The 14,421-nt window shown below is 40.9% G+C and overlaps 22 non-coding genes across 22 annotated transcripts; all 22 read right to left on the bottom strand.

Moving 5' to 3' along the window:
* Window positions 1-190: 190 nt before the first annotated feature.
* LOC142169374 (5S ribosomal RNA) lies at window positions 191-309 on the bottom strand. Its single transcript, XR_012699077.1, has one exon. It is a non-coding gene; the product is annotated as a 5S ribosomal RNA (ribosomal RNA).
* A 524-nt stretch (window positions 310-833) lies between these two features.
* On the bottom strand, window positions 834-952 carry LOC142169375 (5S ribosomal RNA). Its single transcript, XR_012699078.1, has one exon. It is a non-coding gene; the product is annotated as a 5S ribosomal RNA (ribosomal RNA).
* A 524-nt stretch (window positions 953-1,476) lies between these two features.
* Window positions 1,477-1,595, bottom strand: LOC142169380 (5S ribosomal RNA). Its single transcript, XR_012699083.1, has one exon. It is a non-coding gene; the product is annotated as a 5S ribosomal RNA (ribosomal RNA).
* Window positions 1,596-2,120: 525 nt separating this feature from the next.
* Window positions 2,121-2,239, bottom strand: LOC142169337 (5S ribosomal RNA). The gene has a single exon (XR_012699045.1). It is a non-coding gene; the product is annotated as a 5S ribosomal RNA (ribosomal RNA).
* A 524-nt stretch (window positions 2,240-2,763) lies between these two features.
* LOC142169376 (5S ribosomal RNA) lies at window positions 2,764-2,882 on the bottom strand. Its single transcript, XR_012699079.1, has one exon. It is a non-coding gene; the product is annotated as a 5S ribosomal RNA (ribosomal RNA).
* A 525-nt stretch (window positions 2,883-3,407) lies between these two features.
* LOC142169385 (5S ribosomal RNA) lies at window positions 3,408-3,526 on the bottom strand. Its single transcript, XR_012699088.1, has one exon. It is a non-coding gene; the product is annotated as a 5S ribosomal RNA (ribosomal RNA).
* A 523-nt stretch (window positions 3,527-4,049) lies between these two features.
* On the bottom strand, window positions 4,050-4,168 carry LOC142169377 (5S ribosomal RNA). The gene has a single exon (XR_012699080.1). It is a non-coding gene; the product is annotated as a 5S ribosomal RNA (ribosomal RNA).
* A 524-nt stretch (window positions 4,169-4,692) lies between these two features.
* On the bottom strand, window positions 4,693-4,811 carry LOC142169212 (5S ribosomal RNA). The gene has a single exon (XR_012698928.1). It is a non-coding gene; the product is annotated as a 5S ribosomal RNA (ribosomal RNA).
* Window positions 4,812-5,335: 524 nt separating this feature from the next.
* LOC142169208 (5S ribosomal RNA) lies at window positions 5,336-5,454 on the bottom strand. Its single transcript, XR_012698924.1, has one exon. It is a non-coding gene; the product is annotated as a 5S ribosomal RNA (ribosomal RNA).
* Window positions 5,455-5,979: 525 nt separating this feature from the next.
* Window positions 5,980-6,098, bottom strand: LOC142169207 (5S ribosomal RNA). Its single transcript, XR_012698923.1, has one exon. It is a non-coding gene; the product is annotated as a 5S ribosomal RNA (ribosomal RNA).
* Window positions 6,099-6,622: 524 nt separating this feature from the next.
* Window positions 6,623-6,741, bottom strand: LOC142169248 (5S ribosomal RNA). The gene has a single exon (XR_012698960.1). It is a non-coding gene; the product is annotated as a 5S ribosomal RNA (ribosomal RNA).
* Window positions 6,742-7,265: 524 nt separating this feature from the next.
* Window positions 7,266-7,384, bottom strand: LOC142169259 (5S ribosomal RNA). Its single transcript, XR_012698969.1, has one exon. It is a non-coding gene; the product is annotated as a 5S ribosomal RNA (ribosomal RNA).
* Window positions 7,385-7,908: 524 nt separating this feature from the next.
* On the bottom strand, window positions 7,909-8,027 carry LOC142169270 (5S ribosomal RNA). Its single transcript, XR_012698980.1, has one exon. It is a non-coding gene; the product is annotated as a 5S ribosomal RNA (ribosomal RNA).
* A 524-nt stretch (window positions 8,028-8,551) lies between these two features.
* On the bottom strand, window positions 8,552-8,670 carry LOC142169281 (5S ribosomal RNA). Its single transcript, XR_012698989.1, has one exon. It is a non-coding gene; the product is annotated as a 5S ribosomal RNA (ribosomal RNA).
* A 523-nt stretch (window positions 8,671-9,193) lies between these two features.
* On the bottom strand, window positions 9,194-9,312 carry LOC142169292 (5S ribosomal RNA). Its single transcript, XR_012698999.1, has one exon. It is a non-coding gene; the product is annotated as a 5S ribosomal RNA (ribosomal RNA).
* A 524-nt stretch (window positions 9,313-9,836) lies between these two features.
* LOC142169348 (5S ribosomal RNA) lies at window positions 9,837-9,955 on the bottom strand. The gene has a single exon (XR_012699056.1). It is a non-coding gene; the product is annotated as a 5S ribosomal RNA (ribosomal RNA).
* Window positions 9,956-10,479: 524 nt separating this feature from the next.
* On the bottom strand, window positions 10,480-10,597 carry LOC142169383 (5S ribosomal RNA). Its single transcript, XR_012699086.1, has one exon. It is a non-coding gene; the product is annotated as a 5S ribosomal RNA (ribosomal RNA).
* Window positions 10,598-11,122: 525 nt separating this feature from the next.
* LOC142169384 (5S ribosomal RNA) lies at window positions 11,123-11,240 on the bottom strand. Its single transcript, XR_012699087.1, has one exon. It is a non-coding gene; the product is annotated as a 5S ribosomal RNA (ribosomal RNA).
* A 524-nt stretch (window positions 11,241-11,764) lies between these two features.
* Window positions 11,765-11,883, bottom strand: LOC142169303 (5S ribosomal RNA). Its single transcript, XR_012699011.1, has one exon. It is a non-coding gene; the product is annotated as a 5S ribosomal RNA (ribosomal RNA).
* A 523-nt stretch (window positions 11,884-12,406) lies between these two features.
* LOC142169359 (5S ribosomal RNA) lies at window positions 12,407-12,525 on the bottom strand. Its single transcript, XR_012699064.1, has one exon. It is a non-coding gene; the product is annotated as a 5S ribosomal RNA (ribosomal RNA).
* Window positions 12,526-13,050: 525 nt separating this feature from the next.
* Window positions 13,051-13,169, bottom strand: LOC142169201 (5S ribosomal RNA). The gene has a single exon (XR_012698917.1). It is a non-coding gene; the product is annotated as a 5S ribosomal RNA (ribosomal RNA).
* A 524-nt stretch (window positions 13,170-13,693) lies between these two features.
* LOC142169397 (5S ribosomal RNA) lies at window positions 13,694-13,812 on the bottom strand. The gene has a single exon (XR_012699100.1). It is a non-coding gene; the product is annotated as a 5S ribosomal RNA (ribosomal RNA).
* Window positions 13,813-14,421: the final 609 nt, after the last annotated feature.

Below are 14,421 nucleotides of genomic sequence, written 5' to 3' on the forward strand. Positions count from 1 at the left end.
TATTTTCCTTATTTACTATATATTGATTTTTTGATTTTTTTTAATAACTATTACCTTCAAAAATATTGTTATTTCGTGTAAAAAAAAAAAATATCTATTTCGTTTACACTACTTAAAACTCATTTGTGAATTTATTAGACATACCGCCGATACATTAAAAGAAGTAAGATATAAATTTTGCCTAAAAAAAGGGATGCAACACGAGGACTTCCCAGGGGGTCACCCATCCTAGTACCACTCTCGCCCAAGCACGCTTAACTTCGGAGTTCTGATGGGATCCGGTGCGTTAGTGCTGGTATGATCGCATCCGACATTCCTTGCACTCTAAATTCTCTTAATACCTTTCCTCCTTCCGCTTTAGGTGCGAAGATGTAAAACCTTCAAACGACATAACTTTACGCTCATTTATCCGTTTTACGCAATTCCTCTTTTGATTTCCACTATTTTTCGCTGGCAAAGGCATTGACCAACAACAACAAGCCGCGCTCGACGATAATATCACAATTAGAGGGCCCGTAAGGCCTAGCTACATGCCTATCACACTAGGCCGCATGGAACGGCGACGTCGCAACTAGGCATTTTACGGATTTCGCCTTCGAGGCCAAGGCGTAGTGACGTGTCAAGTGCAGCGTTGTTAAGCCCGTAAATATTTTCCTTATTTACTATATATTGATTTTTTGATTTTTTTAATAACTATTACCTTCAAAAATATTGTTATTTCGTGTAAAAAAAAATATCTATTTCGTTTACACTGCTTAAAACTCATTTGTGAATTTATTAGACATACCGCCGATACATTAAAAGAAGTAAGATATAAATTTTGCCTAAAAAGAGGGATGCAACACGAGGACTTCCCAGGGGGTCACCCATCCTAGTACTACTCTCGCCCAAGCACGCTTAACTTCGGAGTTCTGATGGGATCCGGTGCGTTAGTGCTGGTACGATCGCATCCGACATTCCTTGCACTCTAAATTCTCTTAATACCTTTCCTCCTTCCGCTTTAGGTGCGAAGATGTAAAACCTTCAAACGACATAACTTTACGCTCATTTATCCGTTTTACGCAATTCCTCTTTTGATTTCCACTATTTTTCGCTGGCAAAGGCATTGACCAACAACAACAAGCCGCGCTCGACGATAATATCACAATTAGAGGGCCCGTAAGGCCTAGCTACATGCCTATCACACTAGGCCGCATGGAACGGCGACGTCGCAACTAGGCATTTTACGGATTTCGCCTTCGAGGCCAAGGCGTAGTGACGTGTCAAGTGCAGCGTTGTTAAGCCCGTAAATATTTTCCTTATTTACTATATATTGATTTTTTGATTTTTTTAATAACTATTACCTTCAAAAATATTGTTATTTCGTGTAAAAAAAAATATCTATTTCGTTTACACTGCTTAAAACTCATTTGTGAATTTATTAGACATACCGCCGATACATTAAAAGAAGTAAGATATAAATTTTGCCTAAAAAGAGGGATGCAACACAAGGACTTCCCAGGGGGTCACCCATCCTAGTACTACTCTCGCCCAAGCACGCTTAACTTCGGAGTTCTGATGGGATCCGGTGCGTTAGTGCTGGTACGATCGCATCCGACATTCCTTGCACTCTAAATTCTCTTAATACCTTTCCTCCTTCCGCTTTAGGTGCGAAGATGTAAAACCTTCAAACGACATAACTTTACGCTCATTTATCCGTTTTACGCAATTCCTCTTTTGATTTCCACTATTTTTCGCTGGCAAAGGCATTGACCAACAACAACAAGCCGCGCTCGACGATAATATCACAATTAGAGGGCCCGTAAGGCCTAGCTACATGCCTATCACACTAGGCCGCATGGAACGGCGACGTCGCAACTAGGCATTTTACGGATGTCGCCTTCGAGGCCAAGGCGTAGTGACGTGTCAAGTGGAGCGTTGTTAAGCCCGTAAATATTTTCCTTATTTACTATATATTGATTTTTTGATTTTTTTAATAACTATTACCTTCAAAAATATTGTTATTTCGTGTAAAAAAAAAATATCTATTTCGTTTACACTGCTTAAAACTCATTTGTGAATTTATTAGACATACCGCCGATACATTAAAAGAAGTAAGATATAAATTTTGCCTAAAAAGAGGGATGCAACACGAGGACTTCCCAGGGGGTCACCCATCCTAGTACTACTCTCGCCCAAGCACGCTTAGCTTCGGAGTTCTGATGGGATCCGGTGCGTTAGTGCTGGTATGATCGCATCCGACATTCCTTGCACTCTAAATTCTCTTAATACCTTTCCTCCTTCCGCTTTAGGTGCGAAGATGTAAAACCTTCGAACGACATAACTTTACGCTCATTTATCCGTTTTACGCAATTCCTCTTTTGATTTCCACTATTTTTCGCTGGCAAAGGCATTGACCAACAACAACAAGCCGCGCTCGACGATAATATCACAATTAGAGGGCCCGTAAGGCCTAGCTACATGCCTATCACACTAGGCCGCATGGAACGGCGACGTCGCAACTAGGCATTTTACGGATGTCGCCTTCGAGGCCAAGGCGTAGTGACGTGTCAAGTGCAGCGTTGTTAAGCCCGTAAATATTTTCCTTATTTACTATATATTGATTTTTTGATTTTTTTAATAACTATTACCTTCAAAAATATTGTTATTTCGTGTAAAAAAAAATATCTATTTCGTTTACACTGCTTAAAACTCATTTGTGAATTTATTAGACATACCGCCGATACATTAAAAGAAGTAAGATATAAATTTTGCCTAAAAAGAGGGATGCAACACGAGGACTTCCCAGGGGGTCACCCATCCTAGTACTACTCTCGCCCAAGCACGCTTAACTTCGGAGTTCTGATGGGATCCGGTGCGTTAGTGCTGGTACGATCGCATCCGACATTCCTTGCACTCTAAATTCTCTTAATACCTTTCCTCCTTCCGCTTTAGGTGCGAAGATGTAAAACCTTCAAACGACATAACTTTACGCTCATTTATCCGTTTTACGCAATTCCTCTTTTGATTTCCACTATTTTTCGCTGGCAAAGGCATTGACCAACAACAACAAGCCGCGCTCGACGATAATATCACAATTAGAGGGCCCGTAAGGCCTAGCTACATGCCTATCACACTAGGCCGCATGGAACGGCGACGTCGCAACTAGGCATTTTACGGATGTCGCCTTCGAGGCCAAGGCGTAGTGACGTGTCAAGTGCAGCGTTGTTAAGCCCGTAAATATTTTCCTTATTTACTATATATTGATTTTTTGATTTTTTTTAATAACTATTACCTTCAAAAATATTGTTATTTCGTGTAAAAAAAAATATCTATTTCGTTTACACTGCTTAAAACTCATTTGTGAATTTATTAGACATACCGCCGATACATTAAAAGAAGTAAGATATAAATTTTGCCTAAAAAGAGGGATGCAACACGAGGACTTCCCAGGGGGTCACCCATCCTAGTACTACTCTCGCCCAAGCACGCTTAACTTCCGAGTTCTGATGGGATCCGGTGCGTTAGTGCTGGTATGATCGCATCCGACATTCCTTGCACTCTAAATTCTCTTAATACCTTTCCTCCTTCCGCTTTAGGTGCGAAGATGCAAAACCTTCAAACGACATAACTTTACGCTCATTTATCCGTTTTACGCAATTCCTCTTTTGATTTCCACTATTTTTCGCTCGCAAAGGCATTGACCGACAACAACAAGCCGCGCTCGACGATAATATCACAATTAGAGGGCCCGTAAGGCCTAGCTACATGCCTATCACACTAGGCCGCATGGAACGGCGACGTCGCAACTAGGCATTTTACGGATGTCGCCTTCGAGGCCAAGGCGTAGTGACGTGTCAAGTGCAGCGTTGTTAAGCCCGTAAATATTTTCCTTATTTACTATATATTGATTTTTTGATTTTTTTAATAACTATTACCTTCAAAAATATTGTTATTTCGTGTAAAAAAAATATCTATTTCGTTTACACTGCTTAAAACTCATTTGTGAATTTATTAGACATACCGCCGATACATTAAAAGAAGTAAGATATAAATTTTGCCTAAAAAGAGGGATGCAACACGAGGACTTCCCAGGGGGTCACCCATCCTAGTACTACTCTCGCCCAAGCACGCTTAACTTCGGAGTTCTGATGGGATCCGGTGCGTTAGTGCTGGTACGATCGCATCCGACATTCCTTGCACTCTAAATTCTCTTAATACCTTTCCTCCTTCCGCTTTAGGTGCGAAGATGCAAAACCTTCAAACGACATAACTTTACGCTCATTTATCCGTTTTACGCAATTCCTCTTTTGATTTCCACTATTTTTCGCTCGCAAAGGCATTGACCGACAACAACAAGCCGCGCTCGACGATAATATCACAATTAGAGGGCCCGTAAGGCCTAGCTACATGCCTATCACACTAGGCCGCATGGAACGGCGACGTCGCAACTAGGCATTTTACGGATGTCGCCTTCGAGGCCAAGGCGTAGTGACGTGTCAAGTGCAGCGTTGTTAAGCCCGTAAATATTTTCCTTATTTACTATATATTGATTTTTTGATTTTTTTAATAGCTATTACCTTCAAAAATATTGTTATTTCGTGTAAAAAAAAATATCTATTTCGTTTACACTGCTTAAAACTCATTTGTGAATTTATTAGACATACCGCCGATACATTAAAAGAAGTAAGATATAAATTTTGCCTAAAAAGAGGGATGCAACACGAGGACTTCCCAGAGGGTCACCCATCCTAGTACGACTCTCGCCCAAGCACGCTTAACTTCGAAGTTCTGATTGGATCCGGTGCGTTAGTGCTGGTATGATCGCATCCGACATTTCTTGCACTCTAAATTCTCTTAATACCTTTCCTCCTTCCGCTTTAGGTGCGAAGATGCAAAACCTTCAAACGACATAACTTTACGCTCATTTATCCGTTTTACGCAATTCCTCTTTTGATTTCCACTATTTTTCGCTGGCAAAGGCATTGACCAACAACAACAAGCCGCGCTCGACGATAATATCACAATTAGAGGGCCCGTAAGGCCTAGCTACATGCCTATCACACTAGGCCGCATGGAACGACGACGTCGCAACTAGGCATTTTACGGATGTCGCCTTCGAGGCCAAGGCGTAGTGACGTGTCAAGTGCAGCGTTGTTAAGCCCGTAAATATTTTCCTTATTTACTATATATTGATTTTTTGATTTTTTTAATAACTATTACCTTCAAAAATATTGTTATTTCGTGTAAAAAAAAATATCTATTTCGTTTACACTGCTTAAAACTCATTTGTGAATTTATTAGACATACCGCCGATACATTAAAAGAAGTAAGATATAAATTTTGCCTAAAAAGAGGGATGCAACACGAGGACTTCCCAGGGGGTCACCCATCCTAGTACGACTCTCGCCCAAGCACGCTTAACTTCGAAGTTCTGATTGGATCCGGTGCGTTAGTGCTGGTATGATCGCATCCGACATTCCTTGCACTCTAAATTCTCTTAATACCTTTCCTCCTTCCGCTTTAGGTGCGAAGATGTAAAACCTTCAAACGACATAACTTTACGCTCATTTATCCGTTTTACGCAATTCCTCTTTTGATTTCCACTATTTTTCGCTGGCAAAGGCATTGACCAACAACAACAAGCCGCGCTCGACGATAATATCACAATTAGAGGGCCCGTAAGGCCTAGCTACATGCCTATCACACTAGGCCGCATGGAACGGCGACGTCGCAACTAGGCATTTTACGGATGTCGCCTTCGAGGCCAAGGCGTAGTGACGTGTCAAGTGCAGCGTTGTTAAGCCCGTAAATATTTTCCTTATTTACTATATATTGATTTTTTGATTTTTTTAATAACTATTACCTTCAAAAATATTGTTATTTCGTGTAAAAAAAAAATATCTATTTCGTTTACACTGCTTAAAACTCATTTGTGAATTTATTAGACATACCGCCGATACATTAAAAGAAGTAAGATATAAATTTTGCCTAAAAAGAGGGATGCAACACGAGGACTTCCCAGGGGGTCACCCATCCTAGTACTACTCTCGCCCAAGCACGCTTAACTTCAAAGTTCTGATTGGATCCGGTGCGTTAGTGCTGGTATGATCGCATCCGACATTCCTTGCACTCTAAATTCTCTTAATACCTTTCCTCCTTCCGCTTTAGGTGCGAAGATGTAAAACCTTCAAACGACATAACTTTACGCTCATTTATCCGTTTTACGCAATTCCTCTTTTGATTTCCACTATTTTTCGCTGGCAAAGGCATTGACCAACAACAACAAGCCGCGCTCGACGATAATATCACAATTAGAGGGCCCGTAAGGCCTAGCTACATGCCTATCACACTAGGCCGCATGGAACGGCGACGTCGCAACTAGGCATTTTATGGATGTCGCCTTCGAGGCCAAGGCGTAGTGACGTGTCAAGTGCAGCGTTGTTAAGCCCGTAAATATTTTCCTTATTTACTATATATTGATTTTTTGATTTTTTTAATAACTATTACCTTCAAAAATATTGTTATTTCGTGTAAAAAAAAATATCTATTTCGTTTACACTGCTTAAAACTCATTTGTGAATTTATTAGACATACCGCCGATACATTAAAAGAAGTAAGATATAAATTTTGCCTAAAAAGAGGGATGCAACACGAGGACTTCCCAGGGGGTCACCCATCCTAGTACTACTCTCGCCCAAGCACGCTTAACTTCGGAGTTCTGATGGGATCCGGTGCGTTAGTGCTGGTATGATCGCATCCGACATTTCTTGCACTCTAAATTCTCTTAATACCTTTCCTCCTTCCGCTTTAGGTGCGAAGATGCAAAACCTTCAAACGACATAACTTTACGCTCATTTATCCGTTTTACGCAATTCCTCTTTTGATTTCCACTATTTTTCGCTCGCAAAGGCATTGACCAACAACAACAAGCCGCGCTCGACGATAATATCACAATTAGAGGGCCCGTAAGGCCTAGCTACATGCCTATCACACTAGGCCGCATGGAACGGCGACGTCGCAACTAGGCATTTTACGGATGTCGCCTTCGAGGCCAAGGCGTAGTGACGTGTCAAGTGCAGCGTTGTTAAGCCCGTAAATATTTTCCTTATTTACTATATATTGATTTTTTGATTTTTTTAATAACTATTACCTTCAAAAATATTGTTATTTCGTGTAAAAAAAAATATCTATTTCGTTTACACTGCTTAAAACTCATTTGTGAATTTATTAGACATACCGCCGATACATTAAAAGAAGTAAGATATAAATTTTGCCTAAAAAGAGGGATGCAACACGAGGACTTCCCAGGGGGTCACCCATCCTAGTACTACTCTCGCCCAAGCACGCTTAACTTCGGAGTTCTGATGGGATCCGGTGCGTTAGTGCTGGTATGATCGCATCCGACATTTCTTGCACTCTAAATTCTCTTAATACCTTTCCTCCTTCCGCTTTAGGTGCGAAGATGTAAAACCTTCAAACGACATAACTTTACGCTCATTTATCCGTTTTACGCAATTCCTCTTTTGATTTCCACTATTTTTCGCTGGCAAAGGCATTGACCAACAACAACAAGCCGCGCTCGACGATAATATCACAATTAGAGGGCCCGTAAGGCCTAGCTACATGCCTATCACACTAGGCCGCATGGAACGGCGACGTCGCAACTAGGCATTTTACGGATGTCGCCTTCGAGGCCAAGGCGTAGTGACGTGTCAAGTGCAGCGTTGTTAAGCCCGTAAATATTTTCCTTATTTACTATATATTGATTTTTTGATTTTTTTAATAACTATTACCTTCAAAAATATTGTTATTTCGTGTAAAAAAAAATATCTATTTCGTTTACACTGCTTAAAACTCATTTGTGAATTTATTAGACATACCGCCGATACATTAAAAGAAGTAAGATATAAATTTTGCCTAAAAAGAGGGATGCAACACGAGGACTTCCCAGGGGGTCACCCATCCTAGTACTACTCTCGCCCAAGCACGCTTAACTTCGGAGTTCTGATGGGATCCGGTGCGTTAGTGCTGGTATGATCGCATCCGACATTCCTTGCACTCTAAATTCTCTTAATACCTTTCCTCCTTCCGCTTTAGGTGCGAAGATGCAAAACCTTCAAACGACATAACTTTACGCTCATTTATCCGTTTTACGCAATTCCTCTTTTGATTTTCACTATTTTTCGCTAGCAAAGGCATTGACCGACAACAACATGCCGCGCTCGACGATAATATCACAATTAGAGGGCCCGTAAGGCCTAGCTACATGCCTATCACACTAGGCCGCATGGAACGGCGACGTCGCAACTAGGCATTTTACGGATGTCGCCTTCGAGGCCAAGGCGTAGTGACGTGTCAAGTGCAGCGTTGTTAAGCCCGTAAATATTTTCCTTATTTACTATATATTGATTTTTTGATTTTTTTAATAACTATTACCTTCAAAAATATTGTTATTTCGTGTAAAAAAAAATATCTATTTCGTTTACACTGCTTAAAACTCATTTGTGAATTTATTAGACATACCGCCGATACATTAAAAGAAGTAAGATATAAATTTTGCCTAAAAAGAGGGATGCAACACGAGGACTTCCCAGGGGGTCACCCATCCTAGTACTACTCTCGCCCAAGCACGCTTAACTTCGGAGTTCTGATGGGATCCGGTGCGTTAGTGCTGGTATGATCGCATCCGACATTCCTTGCACTCTAAATTCTCTTAATACCTTTCCTCCTTCCGCTTTAGGTGCGAAGATGTAAAACCTTCAAACGACATAACTTTACGCTCATTTATCCGTTTTACGCAATTCCTCTTTTGATTTCCACTATTTTTCGCTGGCAAAGGCATTGACCAACAACAACAAGCCGCGCTCGACGATAATATCACAATTAGAGGGCCCGTAAGGCCTAGCTACATGCCTATCACACTAGGCCGCATGGAACGGCGACGTCGCAACTAGGCATTTTACGGATGTCGCCTTCGAGGCCAAGGCGTAGTGACGTGTCAAGTGCAGCGTTGTTAAGCCCGTAAATATTTTCCTTATTTACTATATATTGATTTTTTGATTTTTTAATAACTATTACCTTCAAAAATATTGTTATTTCGTGTAAAAAAAAATATCTATTTCGTTTACACTGCTTAAAACTCATTTGTGAATTTATTAGACATACCGCCGATACATTAAAAGAAGTAAGATATAAATTTTGCCTAAAAAGAGGGATGCAACACGAGGACTTCCCAGGGGGTCACCCATCCTAGTACTACTCTCGCCCAAGCACGCTTAACTTCGGAGTTCTGATGGGATCCGGTGCGTTAGTGCTGGTATGATCGCATCCGACATTCCTTGCACTCTAAATTCTCTTAATACCTTTCCTCCTTCCGCTTTAGGTGCGAAGATGTAAAACCTTCAAACGACATAACTTTACGCTCATTTATCCGTTTTACGCAATTCCTCTTTTGATTTCCACTATTTTTCGCTGGCAAAGGCATTGACCAACAACAACAAGCCGCGCTCGACGATAATATCACAATTAGAGGGCCCGTAAGGCCTAGCTACATGCCTATCACACTAGGCCGCATGGAACGGCGACGTCGCAACTAGGCATTTTACGGATGTCGCCTTCGAGGCCAAGGCGTAGTGACGTGTCAAGTGCAGCGTTGTTAAGCCCGTAAATATTTTCCTTATTTACTATATATTGATTTTTTGATTTTTTTAATAACTATTACCTTCAAAAATATTGTTATTTCGTGTAAAAAAAAATATCTATTTCGTTTACACTGCTTAAAACTCATTTGTGAATTTATTAGACATACCGCCGATACATTAAAAGAAGTAAGATATAAATTTTGCCTAAAAAGAGGGATGCAACACGAGGACTTCCCAGGGGGTCACCCATCCTAGTACTACTCTCGCCCAAGCACGCTTAGCTTCGGAGTTCTGATGGGATCCGGTGCGTTAGTGCTGGTATGATCGCATCCGACATTCCTTGCACTCTAAATTCTCTTAATACCTTTCCTCCTTCCGCTTTAGGTGCGAAGATGTAAAACCTTCAAACGACATAACTTTACGCTCATTTATCCGTTTTACGCAATTCCTCTTTTGATTTCCACTATTTTTCGCTGGCAAAGGCATTGACCAACAACAACAAGCCGCGCTCGACGATAATATCACAATTAGAGGGCCCGTAAGGCCTAGCTACATGCCTATCACACTAGGCCGCATGGAACGGCGACGTCGCAACTAGGCATTTTACGGATGTCGCCTTCGAGGCCAAGGCGTAGTGACGTGTCAAGTGCAGCGTTGTTAAGCCCGTAAATATTTTCCTTATTTACTATATATTGATTTTTTGATTTTTTTAATAACTATTACCTTCAAAAATATTGTTATTTCGTGTAAAAAAAAATATCTATTTCGTTTACACTGCTTAAAACTCATTTGTGAATTTATTAGACATACCGCCGATACATTAAAAGAAGTAAGATATAAATTTTGCCTAAAAAGAGGGATGCAACACGAGGACTTCCCAGGGGTCACCCATCCTAGTACTACTCTCGCCCAAGCACGCTTAACTTCGGAGTTCTGATGGGATCCGGTGCGTTAGTGCTGGTATGATCGCATCCGACATTCCTTGCACTCTAAATTCTCTTAATACCTTTCCTCCTTCCGCTTTAGGTGCGAAGATGTAAAACCTTCAAACGACATAACTTTACGCTCATTTATCCGTTTTACGCAATTCCTCTTTTGATTTCCACTATTTTTCGCTGGCAAAGGCATTGACCAACAACAACAAGCCGCGCTCGACGATAATATCACAATTAGAGGGCCCGTAAGGCCTAGCTACATGCCTATCACACTAGGCCGCATGGAACGGCGACGTCGCAACTAGGCATTTTACGGATGTCGCCTTCGAGGCCAAGGCGTAGTGACGTGTCAAGTGCAGCGTTGTTAAGCCCGTAAATATTTTCCTTATTTACTATATATTGATTTTTTGATTTTTTTAATAACTATTACCTTCAAAAATATTGTTATTTCGTGTAAAAAAAAAATATCTATTTCGTTTACACTGCTTAAAACTCATTTGTGAATTTATTAGACATACCGCCGATACATTAAAAGAAGTAAGATATAAATTTTGCCTAAAAAGAGGGATGCAACACGAGGACTTCCCAGGGGTCACCCATCCTAGTACTACTCTCGCCCAAGCACGCTTAACTTCGGAGTTCTGATGGGATCCGGTGCGTTAGTGCTGGTATGATCGCATCCGACATTCCTTGCACTCTAAATTCTCTTAATACCTTTCCTCCTTCCGCTTTAGGTGCGAAGATGTAAAACCTTCAAACGACATAACTTTACGCTCATTTATCCGTTTTACGCAATTCCTCTTTTGATTTCCACTATTTTTCGCTGGCAAAGGCATTGACCAACAACAACAAGCCGCGCTCGACGATAATATCACAATTAGAGGGCCCGTAAGGCCTAGCTACATGCCTATCACACTAGGCCGCATGGAACGGCGACGTCGCAACTAGGCATTTTACGGATGTCGCCTTCGAGGCCAAGGCGTAGTGACGTGTCAAGTGCAGCGTTGTTAAGCCCGTAAATATTTTCCTTATTTACTATATATTGATTTTTTGATTTTTTTAATAACTATTACCTTCAAAAATATTGTTATTTCGTGTAAAAAAAAATATCTATTTCGTTTACACTGCTTAAAACTCATTTGTGAATTTATTAGACATACCGCCGATACATTAAAAGAAGTAAGATATAAATTTTGCCTAAAAAGAGGGATGCAACACGAGGACTTCCCAGGGGGTCACCCATCCTAGTACTACTCTCGCCCAAGCACGCTTAACTTCGGAGTTCTGATGGGATCCGGTGCGTTAGTGCTGGTATGATCGCATCCGACATTCCTTGCACTCTAAATTCTCTTAATACCTTTCCTCCTTCCGCTTTAGGTGCGAAGATGTAAAACCTTCAAACGACATAACTTTACGCTCATTTATCCGTTTTACGCAATTCCTCTTTTGATTTCCACTATTTTTCGCTGGCAAAGGCATTGACCAACAACAACAAGCCGCGCTCGACGATAATATCACAATTAGAGGGCCCGTAAGGCCTAGCTACATGCCTATCACACTAGGCCGCATGGAACGGCGACGTCGCAACTAGGCATTTTACGGATGTCGCCTTCGAGGCCAAGGCGTAGTGACGTGTCAAGTGCAGCGTTGTTAAGCCTGTAAATATTTTCCTTATTTACTATATATTGATTTTTTGATTTTTTTAATAACTATTACCTTCAAAAATATTGTTATTTCGTGTAAAAAAAATATCTATTTCGTTTACACTGCTTAAAACTCATTTGTGAATTTATTAGACATACCGCCGATACATTAAAAGAAGTAAGATATAAATTTTGCCTAAAAAGAGGGATGCAACACGAGGACTTCCCAGGGGGTCACCCATCCTAGTACTACTCTCGCCCAAGCACGCTTAGCTTCGGAGTTCTGATGGGATCCGGTGCGTTAGTGCTGGTATGATCGCATCCGACATTCCTTGCACTCTAAATTCTCTTAATACCTTTCCTCCTTCCGCTTTAGGTGCGAAGATGTAAAACCTTCAAACGACATAACTTTACGCTCATTTATCCGTTTTACGCAATTCCTCTTTTGATTTCCACTATTTTTCGCTGGCAAAGGCATTGACCAACAACAACAAGCCGCGCTCGACGATAATATCACAATTAGAGGGCCCGTAAGGCCTAGCTACATGCCTATCACACTAGGCCGCATGGAACGGCGACGTCGCAACTAGGCATTTTACGGATGTCGCCTTCGAGGCCAAGGCGTAGTGACGTGTCAAGTGCAGCGTTGTTAAGCCCGTAAATATTTTCCTTATTTACTATATATTGATTTTTCGATTTTTTTAATAACTATTACCTTCAAAAATATTGTTATTTCGTGTAAAAAAAAAATATCTATTTCGTTTACACTGCTTAAAACTCATTTGTGAATTTATTAGACATACCGCCGATACGTTAAAAGAAGTAAGATATAAATTTTGCCTAAAAAGAGGGATGCAACACGAGGACATCCCAGGGGGTCACCCATCCTAGTACTACTCTCGCCCAAGCACGCTTAGCTTCGGAGTTCTGATGGGATCCGGTGCGTTAGTGCTGGTACGATCGCATCCGACATTCCTTGCACTCTAAATTCTCTTAATACCTTTCCTCCTTCCGCTTTAGGTGCGAAGATGTAAAACCTTCAAACGACATAACTTTACGCTCATTTATCCGTTTTACGCAATTCCTCTTTTGATTTCCACTATTTTTCGCTGGCAAAGGCATTGACCAACAACAACAAGCCGCGCTCGATGATAATATCACAATTAGAGGGCCCGTAAGGCCTAGCTACATGCCTATCACACTAGGCCGCATGGAACGGCGACGTCGCAACTAGGCATTTTACGGATGTCGCCTTCGAGGCCAAGGCGTAGTGACGTGTCAAGTGCAGCGTTGTTAAGCCCGTAAATATTTTTCTTATTTACTATATATTGATTTTTTGATTTTTTTAATAACTATTACCTTCAAAAATATTGTTATTTCGTGTAAAAAAAAATATCTATTTCGTTTACACTGCTTAAAACTCATTTGTGAATTTATTAGACATACCGCCGATACATTAAAAGAAGTAAGATATAAATTTTGCCTAAAAAGAGGGATGCAACACGATGACTTCCCAGGGGGTCACCCATCCTAGTACTACTCTCGCCCAAGCACGCTTAACTTCGGAGTTCTGATGGGATCCGGTGCGTTAGTGCTGGTACGATCGCATCCGACATTCCTTGCACTCTAAATTCTCTTAATACCTTTTCTCCTTCCGCTTTAGGTGCGAAGATGTAAAACCTTCAAACGACATAACTTTACGCTCATTTATGTCGATGTCGTATGGCCCGATCCATAGTGACGTGTACACTGCCGATCGATGTGCGGCATGATCCATAGATGCATCTATCTACTGCTGAGGCGTTCAGCCCGCTCTACAAGAAGAGAAGGATATTTTATAAGCATTTGACTTAAATATTATTAATAATTTACATCCAAGGCAATACAAATTTCATTAAATACTTTTTAAAATTTCTCTAACAAGTTCTAATATAATTTAGGCATCTTAATTTAACAAGTATAGTGCAAAATTCCAAAAGTTCATGAATTGGGTCCTAATACTACCCGGACAATAGCATAATAGTAGTTACGCACGGACTCTCGTCACCTCGTACGTACGTAACCCCCACAATTAGAAACAAATATTTATTTCAAGCACCTATGGGGTAAATTCCCTCTTACAAGGTTAGACAAGAGACTTACCCCGTCTCAAAGTTAACTTCCCGATCAAAATTCCGCGTTAAAGCCTCAATTGGTGCCGAAAAATTTAGAACTAGCTAA

This window comes from Nicotiana tabacum, chromosome 14, assembly GCF_000715075.1.
Source record: "Nicotiana tabacum cultivar K326 chromosome 14, ASM71507v2, whole genome shotgun sequence".
Taxonomy (NCBI): domain Eukaryota; kingdom Viridiplantae; phylum Streptophyta; class Magnoliopsida; order Solanales; family Solanaceae; genus Nicotiana; species Nicotiana tabacum.